Raw genomic sequence first — 22046 nt, 5'->3', positions numbered from 1 at the left:
CTTCCTTCCTCCCTCCCTCCCAAAGTCACAGTCCAACACTCAAACCATGACACAACTACACTGGCTCCTATATGGATAAAAATATACATATTATCAATCATGTATATACCTGTATATTATTCATTAATATTCCCAGGGATACTTTTCAGTATGTTAAAATTCAAATGTTGCACCCTTTTCCCCCTAGCCCACACTTCAAATAAAAAAATTCCACAAACACAGTCACTCATCTTAACTACGGAGTAACAGAAGAAGAGGTTGATTTTTATTCTAGTGAGCCGAGTTTGTGAAGTACTTAAGATGTTTGGAAGAGGTCTATAAATGTCACTCGCATGTATATGACCCTGCCGGCTTATTACTCTTCCAAGCAACACGCTGAATATCTTTAAGAAAATATATATGTATTTTAAGAGACTTCTACTTGTGCTTGAAAGTTGGATGATTCATAGATCTGACTTTACAATCCCTTCCTTATTCTGAGCAAAAACGACCAGGGCTGTAGACTCAGATAGCTTTTGGGTGAGACACAATCACAGCAGAATCACACGGTGTTGCTTATTTGCTGCCTTTAGAGTCCTCCATGGGCTTTGCAGATTGCCAAGAGAAATATCCTACAATCTATTTAAAAAGTTGAATTATTGCGTCTGGGATATCCAGAGGTCTGGAGTGCCAGAGTGGTCAATGGCCACTAAAATACAAATGGCATAAAGGCCACCTTTGGGCCACAAATGTCCCACATTGGCTACCCATGAAATTAGGCAACAGTGGTCACTAATTTGAACAAAAATTGCATATCTTAATTTATGTGTGCATATGCAGATTTGGGATACTTTAAAGCAGGGGTGGCAGTTGCTAGATTGCAAATGCCAGCCCTCTTATTCATGTTGGCTAGGACTACTGGGATTTGCAGTTTGGCGGCAGCTGGAAGTCCACATGATTCCACCCAGGCAGAAAAGTGAGGGATTAGTATTAATATTAAACAGAAGACTAAAGCTTACTCAAATGTGCAGAAGGATATATCTTCAGATAAGCACTTTCTGATCTGAAATCAAACACATAGCTGTGTTTGTCTGTAGAATCAGTATGTAGAGAGATCTTGTTGCTCCTCTGAGACTAACTGAAAGAAGTCGGCAGCATGAGGTTTCGTAGACATGCAAACATATTTATGAAAGTGCAGGCTCCCAACTTTCTTTCAGTTAGTCTCAATGGTGCTACCAGATGTGAAGTCAAAGGCTTTCTCTGAAGTTGCCAGCCACAGATGCTGGCGAAACATCAGGAATAAACTCTTCTAGAACATGGCCACATAGCCTGAAAAACCCACAAAAAAGTGCTACAAGATCTCTCCCCATAGAATCATAAATTCGTCACCATTTTGGTTACCCTCCTCTGAACACACACCAGCTTGTCAACATCTTTTTTGAATTGTGGTGCTCACTACTGGAAACAATATTCCAGGTAAGGACTGACCAAAGTAGAATAGAGTGGCACTATTACTTCACTTGATCTAGACACTATATTTCTATTGATGCAGCCTAGAATCGCTTTGGCCCTTTTAGCTGCTGCATTACTCTGTTGACTCATGTTCAACTTGTGGTCTGCTAGGACTCCTAGATCTTTCTGATCTGATCATATGAACAACTTTGAGAGTCACTAGGGAGAAAAATGGGAAATAAATACAATAGACTCAAATCACATTAATACATGAATTAAATTTCCCACCCCTTCTTTAAATAGAAATTCAAGTCATCTCAAGATGTTGTAAAGTTATGTATGTAAAAGTTTATTCAGTCATTGACCAGCAAATTTGTAAAGTTATACACAGGAAAAGTAGTAAATTGTGAGGAGTCATTAAATCCAGTAGGACAAAGCATACCTTTGGAAGCCATGCCATATGAGGAGCATCTTAGGCAGCTGGGTATTTTTAGCCAGGAGATGACACAATAGCCATGTTTAAATATTTGAAAAGATGCCGTATTGAAGAAGGAGGAGGTTTGCTTTATGCTGTTTCAGAGACTAGGATATGGAGCAGTAGATTCAAAGCAGATTCTACCAAAACATTTGGAAGAACATCCTAATGGTAAAAGCTGTTTGGAGGTGGAACTTGTTTTGGAACACTTTGCAGCAATTCAAATGCACTGAGGACAGAAGGAGAAAGTGGCAGGAGGAGAGAGAAATTGAGACCTTTTAAAAGCAGCTGAAAAAAGGGTTACAGTGGAGGCTTAATTAGGACTGTCCTTGACCAATTGGGACAGTTGGAGGGTATGGCGTCAACATCTTAATATAGATCTGCTCTTCTGTCTATTCTCCAAGTTGTAACTGTGGATAGGCACATTTAAATTTCCTTAGAAATAACTTCATCATTTATTCTTTTCCACAATAACTACATTATAAGTGCAGTCTAAGCAGGGATAACTTCTCCTCTTCTGTGGTGTAACTATACCTTTTAAAGTGCTTTTTTAGTTAGGAGGATTCATGGAATGGTAGAAGAGGAACATCGAATGGCTCTTATGAAGGTTTACTCTCCTGGTTTGTGTTGTTTTGTGAGTGTTGAAACAACAGCAAGGTGGCCAGAAAGAGAAAAATTAGACAAGATTCTAAAGTATAAAGATTTAACATTGAATACTGCCTTCATATTTCCTTCATATTTCCAGTTTCTATGTATGGTTGTGAAAGCTGTAAAATGAAGAAAAAAAAATCCGAGTGCTGGTGTTGGAGAAGAGTTCTGCAGATACTGTGGACAGCTAAAAAGAGAAATGAGTTCTATAGTAAATAAAGCCTAAACTTTCCCTAGAAGCCAAAATGACTAAACTGAGATTGTACTTTGGACATATCATGACAAAAATAATTGTTTTTTTCCCTAATTGTTTTCTGTGAGCTTTCACATCTCTAGATAAGATAAATACAGTAATTCTTGGTAAGGTAGAATACACTAAGAAATGAGGAAGACCACATTATAGATGGATAGACTAAATCAAGGAAGCCCTCCGTCTGCAAGACCCGAGTAGGGCTGTTGATGATAGAGTGACTTAGAGGTCTCTCACTCATAGGGACACCATAAGTTGAAGTTGACTTGATGGCTGTCAACAAAAGCAATAGCAATAGCAAGTACATTTCTATACTGTTTATCAGTGCACTCCCTAAGCAGTTTACAGTGTCTAAGCAAATTGCCCAGAACAAGCTGGGTATTCATTTTAGCGACCTTGGAAGGATGCCAGGCTGAGTTGACCCTGAGCCCCTGGATGGTATTGACCTCACAACCTTGTGGTTTGTGAGTGAGTGGCTGAAGTACTGGCATTTAACCACTGTGCCACCAGGGTTCCAAAAGTTGTAAAAATGTATAGCACTATACCCTAGTTACCTGAACCAAGGAAGGGCTTGGAAATATAATGGTTGTTATTTACCATCAAATTGTCTTCAATTTATGTCAACCCTATAAATGAGACTGCCCTCTTCTAGTCTTGCTCTGGATTCCTTGAGTGAGTTAATCCACCTGCAATATGATTCCCCCCTTTTCCTACTGCTCATATTGCCTATGCTAGCCATATACCAGGTCCTTTGGAATTGGCTGTGCTGCCACTGCCATTGTTTCTGAGAGAGGCTCCATCAGTGTCAGCCTCACTACTGTTGCAGCTCAATACTGTTTGGCACATTTAGGCTTCAATCCAATCCAATAATGTCAATGTCTTCATGCAGACCAATGCTAGCCATATACTTTCTTTTAGATTTATTGATATTTTTTTTTTGTATGATGGCTGGTTTTGTATTCTTCTTCAGCTTTATTCTAATTTTTGATGTAATTCATGACCTGTGCGAAAGAGAGCACCTGGTTTTTGGTCACAAGAATAGAGCTTCTCTAACTTCTGCTTCCAATTATTTAGTCTATCTGATTTCTGTATTTGCCACCTGGTGATGTCCATGTGTATAGCCTCTTCTTTGGTTGTATGAAGAAGGTCTTTGTAATGAATAGACCATTGGCCGCACATATTTCTATTAGCTGCTGTCCTGATTCATTTCTTGTACCGAGTCTGAATCTTCCTCCATTTTTTTATTCTTCTTTTCTTCCTACTTTAGCACTCCAATCACCTATTATTATCAAGCAATCCTGGTTTGGTGTTTTATCAATTTCTTCCTGAACACTATCAGAATCTGCCAGTGTCTTCTTCCTTGGCCTCTGTGGTTGGTGCATATACTTGAATAATGGTACTGTTTATGGGTTTTCCCTGGAGTCATATTGACATGGTTTAGTTTCAGATGCTCTAAGACAGATCTGCAAGGTAGTTCATAGAATCATAGAATCGTAGAGTTGGAAGAGACCACAAGGGCCATCCAGTCCAATCCCCTGCATGCAGGAAATCTCAATCAAAGCATCCCCGACAGATGGCCATTCAGCCTCTGCTTAAAGACCTCCAAGGAAGGAGACTCCACCACTTTCCGAGGGAGTGTGTTCCACTGTCGAACAGCCCTTACTGTCAGGAAGTTCCTCCTAATGTTGAGGTGGAATCTCTTTTCCTGTAGCTTGCATCCATTGTTCCTGGTCCTGTTCTCTGGAGCAGCAGAAAACAAGCTTGCTCCCTCTTCCATATGACATCCCTTCAAATATTTAAACAGGGCAATCATATCACCTCTTAACCTTCTTTTCTCCAGGCTAAACATCCCCAGATCCTTAAGTCGTTCCTCATAGGACATGGTTTCCAGACCCTTCACCATTTTAGTCACCCTCCTTTGGACACGCTCCAGTTTCTCAATGTCCTTTTTGAATTGTGGTGCCCAGAACTGGACACAATATTCCAGATGGGGCCTGACCAAAGCAGAATACAGTGGCACTATTACTTCTCTTGATCTAGACACTATACTTTTATTGATGCAGCCTAAAATTGCATTGGCCTTTTTAGCTGCCGCATCACACTGTTGACTTATGTTCAATTTGTGGTCTACTTGGACTCCCAGATCCTTTTCACATGTAGTCTCATTCAGCCAGGTGTCCCCCATCCTATATCTGTGCATTTTATTTTTCTGCCCTAAGTGCAGTACATTACATTTCTCTGTGTTGAATTTCATTTTGTTAGCTGAAATTGTCAGATAATCACCTTAGGGAAGGTTGTAGAGGGACACATTTGCCCTGTTACCCTGTTCAGGCCATAATGGACTATTTAAATTTACACCTGCATGCTTCAGGAATGTTGTTTTTACCTATTTCTGACCTCCCTCTCACTTAGTACCAATTCCCATCTGTCCTTAGGCAAGCATTTTCAGTGATCAGTCTCCCCATCCCACCCCAATTTTCCCAATGGAGATATGACATGAGGAGGCAAACAGCTACTGGGCAGCACCAGTAGTGGTGAGTGTCACTCATGTGTGAGAGCAGCAGTGACACCATAACTAATACCTGTTAGCATTTCACCCAGAGAGGTGGAGGTGGCCCTGTTTGCATAACCCCCTCACCTAGAAATCCCTATGATGAGACATACCAAGTAAGACACAGACAGAATCAGAGCACTGATAGAGAGATAGGAAGCAATAAAGATGGCAAGACAAGTAGTAGACACACTCAGAAAGACAAATTCAATCTGAAGCAGCAGCACACATAAAATAGGGACATGGAATGTGAAAAGCATCAGACAAGGGAAGCTAGACATAGTAAAAATGGAAATAGAACACATGAACATAGCAGTACTGGGGTGAGTGAGTTAAAATGGGCAGGAATGGGTCACTTTGATTCAGACAACTGTAGTTGTCTGAATCAAAGTGGTCCATTCCTGTCCCTTTTAATCAGTTCTATTCTACTCAGGGCATGAAAAGAGAAGAAGAAACAGGGTGGCTTTCATACTAAAAAGAGATGTGGCAAAAGCAGTCAAAGGATACAATGCAAAATCAAACCAAATAATCTCAATAAGGCTTCATGGGTAACCTATAAATATAACCATAATTCAAGTATATGCACCAACCACAGAGGCAGAACTGGAAGAAATTGAAAGATTTTATAAGGGAGTACAGGAGGAACTTGACAACACATCAGCACAGGATGCCAAGCTGATAATTGGAGATTGGAATGCAAAAGTTGGAAGCAAAGAAGAATCAAAAACAGTAGGCAGAATCGAAGCAGGTGAGCATCTGATAAATTTATGTGATGCCAATAACCTACTCATTGCAAACACATTTTTCATACAACCAGAAAGAAGGCTATACACATAGACATAATCAGATGGCCAACCCAAACACCAAATAGATTATATAACTGGAAGTAAAAGATGGTGAAGTTCCATACTGGTGGCCAAGAATAGATCAGGTGCCAACTGTGGCTCACATCATGAATTGCTCATATCAAAAATAAAAGTATAACTCAAGAAGAAAACAAAACCAGTCATCATACCAAAATATGATCTAAACAATATGTCATCAGAATTCATTGAAAATATCTGCAAAAATAAGAGAAGCTTCTACATACAGATGTTCATAACTTAACTGCAGCTTCTGCCTGTCTCCTCAGCAGCAGTTGCTATGTGCACTGGTGTTACTATCAGTATAGCTTCTTGCTTCATGCGAGCAGACAATCCCACAACCATGGAAAGGTATTGCTAAAGTGGGAACTATAATGGTAACCAGTTTCTTGTTAAAGTCCACTTTCCAAGCATTGCACAAGGACTTTTATCACAGGTGCCTTTTAAACAGCAATAAAATTTGGAAAGTAGCACATTTAGTGATACTTATCACACAGTGTCCCCTGCTATGAATCACTGCTCCTACCTACAAAGCATGCTTAGAATGCAACTTTTCATTGATGGCGAAAACCCATCAATAAGCTTCCAGTCACACTGCTGTGACATTAGTCCTTAGGTGCAATAAGTTCTTCCCATGGCAGTTCTGAGATTGGGCAGTCACATGTTGTCAATCTCCTCCTTTTTCCTCTTCTACCTCCCCATCACTATTTCAAAGCAAGCTATTTTAATTTTCTTTTCTCCCCATTTTTTTCTTTCAACTTTTTTCACTAAATCACATTGCCATAATTGCTAAAATGCATTTTGCCAAGAAGAATAGATATAGAAGAGAGAGATAGCCAAGAACAACCGTTCCGGATGGGGTTGCCAGAGGGCGGATGGTATACAAATAACATCTTATTATATATATATATATATATATATATATATATATATATTGGAAGGCATGTTGGGTATGGCATAGGACAGGGAGGTGGGGTTAAAGTGGAGTGCAGAAGAGAATGCAAAAACAGCTCCCGTTACACTAGAGAAGAAACAAGAGATAAGGAAAGCTCCCAAATTGGCTAGTATTTGTTTCCTTTTACTAAAATGATGTTGGTAAGAATGAGGCTCGCGTGTTCAAATCCCAATACTCACCAACGCAATCACTTTCTCTGAGTCAGGGCTATAGAATGTTCTTCCTTTCTTTTTCTGGAGAATGACTCCCTCTGCTCAGTAAACTAAAATATATCTGCATAGAGATATTGAACATGTGGAGAAGTTTGGACAATGCAGGTTAAAACAAGGGTCGATCTTTCCAGATGGCCTTCTCCATTCAAGTATCTCTAATGGATCTTTGGATGCATTTTTTTAGCCTATTCTGTGATGGCCTCTCTTAGTAAACAAAATAAAAACCAAAACCAAACAATTCTTCATTACTTTTCTGTACACACCACACTCTCTTGTTTTGACCTCAGCCATGGGCTTTTATTTCTAGTTTATTTATTCCTTTTCCTATTGCCTATTGCCATGGTACCTGAACAACTAGTGATCATTAATTAATTTATCTGTGTGATGAAAAGGCATTATCATCTTCACTTTACAGTGTATCAAATGGAAGTGTCACCTGTGTTCAAGGGCAGCCAGGAAGTATATACTAAAGTCGGGATTAAAAGCTTGATTATTCTGATTTCCTGCACTGTTATGGTTGTCCTATGGTGACTCTTACACTGGTGCTCTCTCTTTGTCTTTCACCAAGAGATCTAAAGATTTGCGAGCTATTGAAAATCTGTTTACTGTTTTGTTCTGGGAGCAGGTATTTGCATTTTAATGAAGAAAACTATGTAAATAAGACACTGCTTGGGACTGAAATGGGAAAGGTTGTAATCTAAGATGTTCAAGGATGTTAGGACCAAAGAGAAAGTGAACCCCTTTCACTCCACCATTTGGGGTGGGTCCCTTGAAAGATCCTTCTAACTCTAAGAAGCATGATGTTCTGGTCTTGTAATCATACATTTACATAAACCTAGGAATAAATCAGAGTAAACACAGTGGGACGTGTGCCCTTTTCAGAACATAACTCATATATAGTAGAGTTGTAAGTTTTGGCTTCTTTCATTCTTATCCATGAAAGCAAGATGGAATTTTAAAAGTTTTCTTCCCACTGGGAAGACCCAGTAATGATTTATTTGCATTTTAGAAGTTTTTTTTATTTCTAAAACCAAAAATTACTGAAGGGAGGGGTAAAGATATATTGGCTGAGATCCTGAATACGACTTGTAGCCACAATGTTATGGCTACCATCTGCTCCCACTCTGAACCCCCAAACCCACTTCAAAATCAAAAGATGTTTCCTAGAACTTGAACTGTGTTTTGCAACCTGAGCAAGATGTTGCTTTTCGGTGTTCTCTCACAGTTTCCAAAGAGGTAACGTGAGCATCTCACATTTCTTCTATTCCTGTGTCTAGATCACATGAAAAAAAATGTAGGCATATACGACTGCAAAATAGCCACCTTTGACTCATCTTTCATTAATGAAATCACTTCTAGGGCAATTGTCTCCTCACATGATGGGTTCTTTAAAACTGTGATTTACTGAGGAAGACATTTTCTCTATAGCAAAAGGTCTCTACAAGTTCTGGCTGTCCTGAATTTGTGTTGTGTTATAGAGGGAACTGGGTGAATAGTACAAGAACCCAACAGTGGGAGGGGAAAAAACTTAAATGAGCAGATGGGGGAAAGGACCTATGATCTTAGATGTTTCTATATGCCTCCTTTTTGGAAACCATCTTGACTTTCAAAAGTGCTGGATTCCAGGAAGTTAGCAGGTTCAAACCCACAGCCCCGCCATGAACACAACTGCAGCCAAATCAACATGCCACTTTCTCATAAAGATTATTTTCCTTCCAGTGCCGTCGACACATCTAGAAACACAAAACCATGTTGCATACATTTTGTTAAAAAAGAGCCTTGCACCCTAAATACGGGGAGGTAGTTGTGACTGCTAATAGAACAGTCAGTGTAAGCTGTGCATATCATTGTGTGAAATTTACTGCAAAGGGAAGTGACATGAATGGAAAATGGATACAGTCACTTAACTGCATGCTAGTAGATCCCTTCCCAGGCGCCGGCATGTGAACCAGAGAGTTGCGTAAGTTATGGCGCTCATTAAATTGTGCCACAAACAAGTCAACAATGATTCAGCAAAATGGTTTTGTTTGTATAGTGCAGCAGAAGTCTGATAGATCTCCAGTCAAACATTTATGGCTAAATGGATGAAGATTTTAACATCCCAGCCTAATAAAAACCCCATACTGTGTGATTAAATAAGAAGGAAAGCTGTAAAAAAGAGAGAGAGAGAGAGAAAGGGAAGAGAAGAAAGCGTAATGACGGTAACATGTAGGTCAGTTACAATTTAATTGTCATTGCACTTCATTGCGAACATATCAATTCTCTCCTGCTTAGTTGAGCAGAAAACAACAACTTAGCGTGTACAGTCGGCCCACTGTCTCTGTCCAACCCCCCCCTTCCATCACCTGTTTCCGATGGCTTCCTTAACCGCAGCGCAAAGGCTTCCTGCTTTAATAGGATAATCTCGCTGAAAGCTCCTGCTGATTGTGGCCTCCCTTTGCTCAATGCATCAGTGATCAGTAAATTTACTCCAGGCTCGGCAGAGATGCTAAAATTAGATTTTGTTTGCATTACAACTTTCGAGACTCCCGCCACCAGAGATACCTGCCTGGAGATTTATATTGTTTTGCTTTAGCAGCTTGAAATAAAGATAGCTGAATGCAGACAAGACCCTGGCACCACTTTATCAGGAGAGTACACAGAAAACCAAACCTTGAAAAGAAAAAAGAAAGGAAAGGGTGGAAGAATTAATTTCCCTAATTTTTAATGAATTTTCTTGCCCAAGGGCAAAATCTAAAAGCGATCTCAAGAGTCAGATGTTACACACAGTTCCAGGTACACCAGGGCAAGGAAAGGAAATAAATTTGAATTATCCATATATTTTTTGACTCATAGATTTATCCAGTTCGTGGCCCGTGAGGCTATTAACAAAAGCGGGCATCTATTGTTTTCAGCTTGCTATCATCCAGAGGAAACTGTGCATCAGATTCTTCACCATTTTTTTTCTTTTTCAAATTACACAAAAATGAAAGCACGTTATTTAAAATGTGTTTGTTAGGGAAGTTCACATAAACACAGAATAGTCCAAAGATGGGTAATGGGCAGCCCTTGGGTTGCATGTGACCTTTAATGTGCCATGGTCCAGTCTATATGGGGGGAGGGGATGATGGGAATTTTTAAACTAAAAATACCTGCATGGAAGACATTTTCCCCATTTTTGGGAGGCAGCTTGCACAGTTTTAGTACCCAGAGGGACCCTTTTGAAACCAAGTAGTACACTGGAAGGGCATGGAGATCATTCTCAGTTGATCTTTCTTCTGCCAAGTATTCCCCCTTCCCAAATGGAGGGATATGGTGGATTGAAGGATATATCGCCTGAATATCCTACAATACTGCTCCTCAAACCCCAGGCATTTTTATCCCTGCTGCAAATAGTGGAAAAATGTGTTCAAATGCATACCTTACCAAACATGAATCAAAATGCACACATACCTCCATGCAAGAAGAAAAGGAAAGTGTCACACAACCGTAAACTTGTGCCTCATACAGAATCGGAATCCTTATTGGATTCTGAGAAATGAAATGAAAAATGGAACTGGCAGATTTCCACACCCCTATGGCCACAGCTTGGTTGAAATACCTAAACTTTGGCGGTTTACAGACCGCCCTTTTGGGGCGGCCTGTTTCCACCCCTTTCCCTGCCGGATTGGGGCTTCAGCTGCCACAGCGGCAGCCTCTGAGGCCCCGATCCACTGCTTTCCAGGACGCAGGGAAGTGGCAAAAGGCACTAGCAACACAAAAGAGAAAGGGGCCGAGTGGCGGGGACGAAGAGAAAGGGGTCGCTCGGACCCTTTCTCTTTTGTGTTACTAGCGCAGCCGTGTAAAGGCTGTGCCCAGTGACACAAACCTGGAAGGAGCTCCATTTCGGAGCTCCTTCCGGCGCAGTGGAAAGGGCACCCCAGGCGCCCTCATGTGGTGCCAGGACGTCACTTCCGCGCTGCTCCTTTAGGAGGCAGCGCGGTCCTGACGTCCCAATGGAGGTGCCCATGTAGAATGGGCGCCGCCATTTTGTACGTATTAGGTACGTACTAGGGTTAGGGCGTCCGGAAATAAAGCAGTTTGTCACCACTTTTGCTTCTATGGCTCAATGCTATGGGATCCTGAGATTTACAGTTTGGTGAGGCACTAGAGCTCTCTTACAGGGAAAGTTAAATAGCTCACAAAACTACAAACCCCATATTTCTATAGCATGGAGTCATGAAAGTTAAAGTGGTGTGAAGCTGCTTTATTTCTGGAGTGTCGCAGTAGCCCCTGTCAACCACTTGGCAAATCATACTGACTACAAGTCACGCTCTTTCAGCCTGAGAGAATAGCAATGGCACACACCGTCTCAAGAAACTTGCCAAGAAAACCCCATGATAGATTTGCCTTAGGGTTGTCATAAGCTGGAAATGATATGAAGGCACACAACATACATACATACATACATACATACAGCAGTCATATGTTTTATGTTCAGTGCTTTGAAGAATCTAGATTGGTGGCATGTTCTCCATTGCACTAGTTAAGCACATTGTACTTAATATGAGCACTTCCTTTGAGAAATGTGGATGTGATCAGCATATTTATACTAGAGCATCGAGAGGGGGAGATAGGTGTCTTTCTTCAGCTACTGTATTTGGTTGTACTCCATGCCTATTTCAGACTGTGACATAAATTTAGGTAGCTCATTAGATTCATGATTGATGAGAGCAAAGGAGAATGTGAAGCTACCCAGTGATATTCATGCTTGCTTTTCAAATATCCTCCCATGCGCTGCTTCAGATCTTTGGCTTCTGAATCATGTGCTTCAGCACCCACATTGGCAGGTCTCTTTCATTACTCCAGAACAGAGAAAAATAAGCAACTCGGACTAAACAACATATGAACAGTTTTGGTGTCCTGGTGACTTGTTTGCATTGCTGATTTTCTCAGCTTCATGCGTTAATGACTTCTCTCCCACTCACCCTTGCTTTTTGCTACATCCATTTCGTGTGGCATTTCCCTCCCTGTTAACATTGGACCCCTGATATTTCTTGGCTCTGTTCTGTATTAATTTATGTTTACCTGGATGGCATCAGGTTCATTTCACCCAGGTAAGATGTCGCATTAAGCATGAAAAAAAGAGAAGGTTGTGAGATTAATGACCTCTCTGAACTGGAAAGCGTGCATGTCAGCATCTTTTCAGATCGGGCGACCACACAATCCAAGAAGCAAAGCATGCCATAATGGACCTTAGCCTTTCACTGAACTGCTCGCCTGCAATCCCTATAACAAGGCTACTTTTAAAGACTCTCATTATTAGCTTCATTAGATATGTTACTTGCATCAATGGCTGTTGTTACTCCTATAAAATGAGAGAGGTTAACACAGCATTGGCTTTTTCTTTTTCTTCTTCTTTTTTTTTAACAAAAATGTACTATATGGAATTGAATGTACAGTAGCCCAAGTTTTATGACAATGTAATTGGTAGTTAGTGTGAAATTTGTAAGACAAATAGACAATACCAAGGGTAACCCTGAAGTCCTCCTCATGCCTCGTATTTTTTTATGGCCACCAAAGGGCCTCATTAAAACACCAGTCAGCACCTCAGCGGAAAGATACAGTGCTTAGAATGCCCAAATGTGACAGAAAAATCTGCATTTTGTAAATGTGACACCTTTGATAGATTATACAGAGTAAAATCATTGCTTTGGAGTCTGATGATAACACTTTAGGTGCTCTGATGAACCAAACAGTGCCTTAGCCATTTGATATAACAATGTAATTGAGGTTTGGGGAGGGGGATACAAAATACCATATATTTCTTCACCCCCACCACTTTTTCAACACTATGCTTTAATTCTATAGCTTCTGTGTACCTGGATATATTTCTTGTTTTTGTTGTTGTTGTGTGCCTTCAAGTCATTTATGACTTATAGTGACCCTAAGCTGAACCTATCTTAGGGTTTTCTTGACAAGATTTGCTGAGAGGTTTGCCATTGCCTTCCCCTGAGGCTGTGAGAATGTGACTTGCCCAAGGTTACCCAGTGGATTTCATGGCCAAGCAAGGAATCAAACCCTGGTCCAGAGTCCTAGTCCAATGCCCATACCACTACACCATGCTTGGTCTCTATATAGCACATGTGAATCCAGATAAAAACATGGCCATAGGCAGATATAGGTTAGAATCTTGCTGGTTATAATGTACACAGGCTTAACTAACCTTAGGCAGGGGAAATCCAAAATGCACAAACATTAATACCTTCCACTCCACCAAATGCATCTGAGGAAGTAGACTGAAGTCTATGAAAGCTCATGCTGCCAATGTCTTCCTTTCACTTAATCACAAAGGTGCTGCAAGATCTCTCTGCATACTATTAATATTGGGCTAGAGTTGGCCCAATAAAGGTATCACTGTTTTGTGGATTTTGTATTTTGTTGTATTTTGCTGCCTGGCCAACATGGATGCTTCTGAATATGTTTCCTTAGGCAGGCAGATACACTTTTGAAAATGTTGTGCAAGAGTTGCATTCTGATTATGGCTGTACAAACACAGGTTCACCAGCATAAGCACTATGCATGCTATTGTGTTTTTCAAAGCACTATATAAGTGCATCCCCTAGTACTTTTTTGACTCATGGCTTATTGACCTTTGCACAACAGGAGTGTTGTGAGTCAGAGGATGGCTTGCATGATGGATTGTGATTTTGCATACACACAGCATAGCTACACTCACATAACTGTGTTCCAGGTAACCCCTGTATAGATATAAATAAGGTGTATTTAGAATAGGGATGTAAGTCCTCACTAATTTTCTTCTCAAAGGAAGGAACAATAATTTTGTCCATTTTCCTCTCAATGCAAGTTATGTAGTTATTTTGAAAAGAAAGTGCATTCTTGTGAAGGAAACAGCTACAACCACATCCAAATTTTGTGTAGAATAAGTCCCAAACTGTGAAGATTCAGGAGTCTAAGAGTTCAAGAGTCTCTCATTAGGGTTTCTCAACATTTTTCAACCATTTTTTAAAAAAAATCAAATATACTTCCCATCCCTGTTTTAAGAGAATTAGTGAGAGACTCAGATATCTGTAACCTTCTATAGGATCTCGGGCTAAAATATCAAGATATATTTAGGATAGGGATGTGATTCCTCACCAACTAGAGTGCACATGCATGAGGGTTACTTGCTAAAAGTTGTAACAACTGTGAAAAGAATTGTTATGTGAGAGGAGTTGCATATTTTTAAACAATTGAATCCTCACCCCCAGCAGAATATATAGAGGCAGTAGTTATGTAAGTTTGCCTCTGATTTCCAAGGACATTGTACCAAATAAACAGATGGCTCAGAGTACCATAGATCCTCCCTATCCACAGATTCTACATTCATGGATTCAACCATTCACAGCTTGAAAATACTCCCCCCCTTCAATTTCCAAAAAGCAAACCTTAATTTTGCTATTTTATATAAGGACACCATTGTACTAATCCATTTTATATAATGGGATGAGCATCTACAGATTTTGGCATTCATAGGGTGGGGTCATTTTAGTATTGGACTGAATATCCTCACTACTAGTTCACAATGGAGTGGGTAGACGAAGGGGTCCCCCCCCCTTGGGGTGGGTAGATTTCTCAGATTTGGGAGTCAAGAACTTTGGCTTCCAAGCTGCATTTCCTGGACTAGAATCCCCTTTGAAAAATAGTTTGCAAACATCTTGGTGGAGCAGATCTGGCAACTACTATCATTTGCCTTTATAGAGTTCCACTGGGTGGCCACTAGCATTAGCACATTGCTGTGTACTGAAAGAATCTAGGAGCTGATTGATTTTCTCACTGCAAATAAAAGGACACAGCACTGAGTTTTGAGAATCACAGTACAGTACATGATGTGTTTTATAGTATTACAGCTTCATACACTATACTATAGGTTTTTTTTTTCTAGAGAATTACACAGGATTATACATTGTGGTTGTGTGAAGAAAGTGCAGAATATAAGATTTAAGAAAAAGATTTCATGCAGATTCAACATATTGTGTACATTTTGAACTGAATTTAGCTTTTAGTAAAACTGGAAGCTAGGTATGTTTAGCATGCAAAAGAAAAGACTTGAGAGGTGATGGGATAGTCCTCTTTAAATATCTAAAGGGATGTCATGGAGATGGAGAAGACCTGTTTCCTACTGTTCCACAAACTAAGAATGAATAGATGAATTAAAATTATAAGACAATATATTGGCTAGTATTCAGCACTGTAGTTATGGATTCATAACCTAGTGTTTCAGATTTGTAACTGGTCTGTATTCAGTAACACTCTGTAGTTTTGTTAGAGAGCAAGTGTGGCATACTAGTTGGAGTGTTGGACTGCATCTCTGGAGATCAGAATTCTATTCTCAGCTCGGCCATGAAACCCATGGGGAGACCTTGAGCAAGTCACATGCTCTCAGCCTCCAAAGAAGGCAATGGAAAACCTCCTTTGAAAAATGTTGCCATGAAAACCCCACAATAGGGGTGCCTCAGAGTCACCATAAGTCAGAAATTACTTGAAGGCACGCAAGAACAGCATGCTATCTTTGGTGAATTATCACCTATAGAAAGCTGATACATTCACCAATATTTCTTAATGGTGGTGATTTCCACTTAATGGTAGTGATTTCCATTCCATGTTAACAGCTCCATAGATGTCAGGAGCAAAGATATGCCAATTCTGAATGAGTAGGCTGCAGCTATTTCAGCTATTTTCCCATGCACTGGTAGGTAAACCTCTCTCAGAATACCAGCAATAGATTGCCTTCATTTATTTGTGTGTGTGTTTTTTTTTCCCAAAAACCATAGAACAGAAATCTAAGGAGCTTCTTTTCAAAATATATTGAATGAAAACTATCAGCAGACACGTATGGCCTTCTGCTCAGTTGCAGCCTAAGAGAATACAGAATGCTCTTTATGCTCAAGGGATTGGAATGTAGGTTATCATGTTTATTTGGTCTCTTGATATGACAGCTGTTTATCTCTTCATCTGGTAACACAAAGATTTCCTGTTAAATCGGAGAAGTTGATGAAGACAAATCCTTGGCAAAGGATGATGTTCTAGTAACTCTAGAACTGCTACATCTGACTGAAAAGCCTTTGATTCGCTTCTTATAATCTTTCTCTCTCTCTCTCTCTCTCTCTCTCTCTGTTTTACTGAAGAATGAGAATAGCGAAACAAATATTGCCAGATGTTTTTTTTCTTCTTTTCCCTCTGCCATCCTTTGCCACAGTGTTTTTGAAACGTTTTGCTTGTGACAAACTCATAGAATCCTAGAATCTTAGTTGTAAGGGACCAGAAATCTAGTCAAGTCCCATGCCATGGAGATATATGCAACTAAAGCATGCCAGAAAGATGTCTATCTAGTGTCTGTTGAAACACATCCAAAGATGGATAGTCCACCACCCTCTGAGGCAGTCTATTCTCCTGTTGAACAGCTCCAAAAGAAAGAAAGAAAGAAAGAAAGAAAGAAAGAAAGAAAGAAAGAAAGTGCTTGCTAAAATTTAGGTGTAATTTTTTTCTTGTACTTTTAATCCATTGGCATGTGTTCTGGTCTCTAGAGCAATAGCAAGTACATTTCTATACAAGCTTGCTCCATCTTTTACATGGCATCCCTTAAGATAGTTAAAGATGGCTATCAGGCCACCTCTTTCTGTAATGACTCATCCACCAAAGTCCTTCTTCCCTATTCCAGCATTGAGGTCAGATCCCAGACTATGGGATTCCAGCAAAGCATTCAAAAAAATTACTTCAGGCACTACTCCAAAATCCCTCATGCACCAGGGTAGATGCAGGTTTTTTGGTTGCTTGAACAGAGAATGTGCTGGAAATGCATGCAGCCAAGTGACATCTGGGGGTGGTCATGAGCAAGGGCACCACTGGTGGGATGTGGGAGATGCAGGTCATACCAAGTGATAACCTAAGGGGAATTACACTACTGTTACCCAAATATCTGTTTTTTTGGCATAAAATGGCTGTGCCATTCACCAGTGTCTCTTTAAAATAATAGAATCATAGAGTTGGAAAATTAATGATATTTTCGATATCTCAAAAATGATTGTTAATTTAAATGAAATGTATTTCCTCTGAGTGGCTGTTTGTGGGAGGGAGGAGGGGGAAAAGCAAGTTATGAATTATGGATAATTTGTACTATGTACTGTGTAAATAACAAAGATTTTTTTTAAAGATAAAAGAAATCATAGAGTTGGAAGAGACCCTAAGGGCCATCCAGTCCAACCCCCTGCCATGCAGGAACACACAATCAAAGCACCCCTGACTGATGACCACACAGCCTCTGTTCTAAAATCTCTAAAGAAGGAGACTCCACCAGATCCTGAGGGAGTGTGTTTCACGGTTGGACAGCTCTTACTGTCAGGAAGTTCCTCCTCCTGTTTAGGTGGAGTCTCTTTTCGTGCAGTTTGAACCCATTGTTCCAGGTCCTATTCTCTGGAGCAGCAGAAAACAAGCCTGCTCCATCCCCAGTGTGACATCTCTTCAAATATTTAAACAGGACTAACATGTTACCCCTTAACCTTCTCCTCTCCAGACTAAACATACCCAGCTCTCTAAGTTGCTTCTCATAAGGCAGGGCTTCCAGACCTTTCACCACTTTGGTCACCCTCCTCTTGACATGCTCCAGCTTATCATCTTTTTTGAATTGTGGTGCCCAGATTCCAGGTGAGGCTTGACCAAAGCAGAATAGAGTAATACTAAAGTCCTCCCTCTATTCTTGCGGTTTTGTAAACCACATCCCTTGCTTATGCAGGAGGGACGAACATAGGGGGAAATAATGGGCACATGCCCAAGGCACACACATGCTCCCATGGCCACAGGCCTATATTCAAGCCAATGGAGTTTAAATATATGTGAAACTCAATTTTCGTGGGAGGTGTCTTTTTTTTAATTTTAAAATTTTAAATTTTAAATAAAAATGAAAAAAAATATTGTTTTTAAATTTTCTTTAGACACATCTTATCAAATTCTCACTTTAACCGCATGAAACAATGGACATATAAAACATTAAGGCCATGCATATGATATTGTAATTTAAAGATATAATTTTATTTTTTTGCTAATTATTTATGTCTCAACTGTTGCCGTTACATTGAGTGAGATATGGGATGTTCAGTCCTTGAACATTTTCAGCCTTTGCCATTTTGCTGTAAGAAATAGGGGAAGTCCTTCTTTTCCTCCTTTGTTTGCAAACTTTACCATTGCTAGTGCAAATCTCTTCCCAGTTATTTGATTCCGCAAGGAAAAGGCGGAATATAAATAAATTGTATTATTATTATTATTATTATTATTATTATTATTACTTTTTCCTCTCAGTGGCATCATTCCAAATAGTTTTCAGGCAAAGCATCATTTCAGACAGGCTATAGTATGGAATGATCTGGAATTAATTCCATGGTTTGAGTGTTGTATTACAACTCTGAGGACCAGAGTTTGAATCCTGGCCCAGTCATGGAAACCCACTGAGTGACTTTAAGCAACTCACACTTTCTCAATCTCAGAGGAAGGCAAAAGCAAACCCACTCTGAACAAATCCTGCCAAGAAAACCCCATGGTGGATTCACCTTAGGATCACCATAAGTTGGAGACAACTTGAAGGTACACAACAACAACATTGTATATTTACGGATGGTATGCATATTTGTTCTGTGACAAGATAAATGTAAATTGTGAATTTAATGACCATTTTGTTAGAAAAACACTTTTAAGGATGTAGATAAAATATAAAAAGATATTACATAGACAATTGCCAATGAAAATCTCCCCCAATGAGGCCTTTCATAGATATTACGAAATGGCAAAGGACAAATGGCTCAGCTATCATGATCTTCTCAAATTTCAAGAAGATAAACTGGTGCTCAAAACCATAGCTGACTTAAAAGGTAAGGGTTTTAACTGTAATTAGTTTTTACACAAACAGTTAAAAGAGAGTTTTTTTAGACATAAAGATACAGGGGATTGCAAAAGAGGAAACAGATATGGAAAAAATCTATGGACAGGGAAAGATCATTTCATTTCAAAAATGTATAAGGAGTTGTTGAAATGGGATACTGAAAAAGAACAAATAAAAGCTGTGTTGATTAGCTGGGCCCAGGATATTGGCAGTCCCATCCAATATGAAGAATGGGAAAAGTTGTGGAGTAAAAATATAAAATATTCCCTCAGCTATGACATGAGGGAAAACTTATATAAACTCCAGTATCGCTAGCATTTAACACCCTTGAGAATCTCTAAAATAAATAATAACTCCTGCAGCAGATGCTGGAACTGTGAAAGCGAAATAGGTTCATATTTTCACGTGTGGTAGGCATGCAAAAAGATTCAAAATTACTGGACCCAAATTCACGATGAAATTAGAAAACTTTTTAAAATTAAGCTCAAAAAAAGACACTAAATTATATCTCTTAAGTATGATAGACGCACAATGGGAGAATAAATTTGATAGGAGACTATATCATATGACAACCACAGCCAGATTAATTCTTGCAAAAAAAAATCAATATTGCCTCCTACAAAAAATGACTCACTATGGAAGATGTTAGATTTAATAGAAATGGACAAAATAACCTACCTTCTTAGAGATAAATCCCTTGATTTGTTTAATGAAGAGTGGTTAGATATACGGAATGAGATCTGCTCTATTTTGGAAGAAATTTAACTGAGAAGCATCTTTGGTTCGACAAATATGGATGATTTTGATGTTTATGAATCTGAATTTTAATTTGTAACTCAGAATTTATAATGATTTAGTAACTTGGCTTTACTTTGAATCTTTGGCTAATGAATAAGAGTTTTATTAATTCATTAATGAAGATTATGTAATTAAAGAAGCTTCATTATTAAGTAAAATTAATTTAAATAAGGAAAGTTACGGGAATTGCTGGACAATTTACAAAGCCAGATTATAGAAGCTAGATATGTGCATCAGAAAAGGAACTTGGAAGTCATGTTTTAATGAATGTTTGACTAGGTATGTGTTTTTGTTTTTGTTTTATTTGTTGTATTTTGTTATTTACTTTGTATGTCTGTATATTTGTGAGTTGTGAGCCTTTTATATATACCAATAAAGTTTTTTGGGGGGGGAAAAACAAAAACAACATGGTATGGAATGAAATGGAGTTAATTCCAGAAATTTTCTAGGGGTAGAAAATGGGATGGCCTGTCAGTTGGATCACTGTGACAATGAAGCAAGTCGTTGCTTTCATCTTCACAGGCAGTGCCAAGAAGAATGTTTTAAAAAATATAAAAAGAGATGGACTGTTGATATGTAAAGTCCCCAGACTGTTGATACCAATGAAAATCTCTGTCTCAAGTCCAAAATAAAATGCCCCTTACTATAATCAGCTGCAATTGTGATGGATTCACTGTATCCCCTGGAACATACCTGGTCAAGAATCTTGTTGGTGTCTTATGGTGTCTTATGCATGCAAACATTTTTCTATGGCAAGAGTTGAACATTTTTGCTTGATGTGGAACATTTGCTTTCAGTTCAAGGTTATAGAAAAGGAGTTGCACACATGTTCAGTTCATATATTTATGTGCATGTAAGAAAATGTGAACTGGTTGTATATTTGGCTGCATATTTGATGCCTTGGTCCAATTTTGCAATGTTATCATTTTACACAAGGATTGCACAGCACAGTTATGTATAACTCCCTCATACTTTCATAAGGTTTTGAAACCCTGATGTATGATCTTGGTTCAAGAGAGAAAAAAACTGTGAGTCCTGAGTTGTAGAGAGAGGAAGAGAAAACCAATCTCACCAATGGGACTTGCACACACACAAACGTACACAAAGATGCACAAAAGCATAGGACGCATTTACACTTGCATATGTCCCTAACACATAAGCCAGCATTTTATAGTGGTTTGAGTGTTGGACTATGACTCTGAAGATCAGGCTTTCAGCATAAGTATCCATTGGGTGACCTGGGTAAGACACACTCTCTCAGACTCAGATGATGACAATGGCAAACCCCTTCTGAAGAAACTTGCAAAGAAAACCCTATGATAGGTCTTTCCTAGGGTCACCATGAGTAAAAAATGATTTGGAGGTACACAGCAACAACAACAGTGTCAACAGGATGCCAGCCAAAGTATGTTTAGCCCCAGATAGCTGTCTGTCTGAAAGGTGGAGGAAAAAGTCTGTTTTTTATTCCATTCTCCTGTCTTTGATCACCTAATGTCTGTGATAGTGATTGGAGAAACCCATGTTTTTCTTCTCGGTCAGAGAAACTTTGAGGAGAATTTTTTAAAAAAATATTCTTCCCACAATTCTCCCTTTCAAATGGTGATTTATTCTCTCTCCTTCAGCAGCCAGCGAAATATTTTTCACAGATTTCTCTCTGAATGACAATAAAAGACAAGGAGAATAATTACGCTAATTACTTTGCATTTCAAACTCAATTACCATCTCAAAAGGAAGTTTGGCAGAGGTTTAAACAACATTCCTATGCTTAAAATACCATGAAGGCACACACACAAAAGGGGAAAAAAGCCCAGCCTCAACAAGAAATGCTAGAAGGGATCCTCAAGGACCATCCAGTCCAACCCCCTTCTGCTATGAAGGAATACATGGGATCCAACTCTGCACCTCTCCCATGGTGATGCCAAGGTCTAATAATAATAATAATAATAATAATAATAATAATAATAATAATAATA

This window comes from Sceloporus undulatus, chromosome 1 (assembly GCF_019175285.1).
Source record: "Sceloporus undulatus isolate JIND9_A2432 ecotype Alabama chromosome 1, SceUnd_v1.1, whole genome shotgun sequence".
NCBI classification, from domain to species: Eukaryota; Metazoa; Chordata; class Lepidosauria; order Squamata; family Phrynosomatidae; genus Sceloporus; species Sceloporus undulatus.
The sequence above is the reverse complement of the archived record's forward strand: the minus strand, read 5'-3'. Positions refer to the sequence as shown.